Source organism: Laccaria bicolor, genomic scaffold (genome assembly GCF_000143565.1).
Source record: "Laccaria bicolor S238N-H82 LACBIscaffold_12 genomic scaffold, whole genome shotgun sequence".
NCBI lineage: Eukaryota > Fungi > Basidiomycota > Agaricomycetes > Agaricales > Hydnangiaceae > Laccaria > Laccaria bicolor.
This window is the reverse complement of record NW_001889883.1, coordinates 4,981-5,317: the sequence shown is the minus strand read 5'-3', so window position 1 is coordinate 5,317 and position 337 is coordinate 4,981.

Here is a 337-nt window from a genome sequence, read left to right as displayed (position 1 = left end):
AATGAAATAAATGGCCAGATAAAAAAGAAATAGTTATGAAAAGGTATAGGGAAGGAATAAAATAGATATGAAACAACTATGGGAGGGAATGAAACACATTTCATAATGCTTGCCCTACATTTCTCATTTCATAAAAAACCTAGGCAGTGTCCAAAAAGTTGTGCAGGCACTTGCCCAGACTTTTTCATAAACAATGGTTGATACTAGTGAGGAGATGTGGTTTCGTCCCCAGGCACCCGTGTGCCTCGATTAGACTATAGTAAAAAATTTTTAAACTCGATTAATGGATGGATGCGACCTTCCACATCTGGATGATGTTCCATAGTGGTAAACAAAT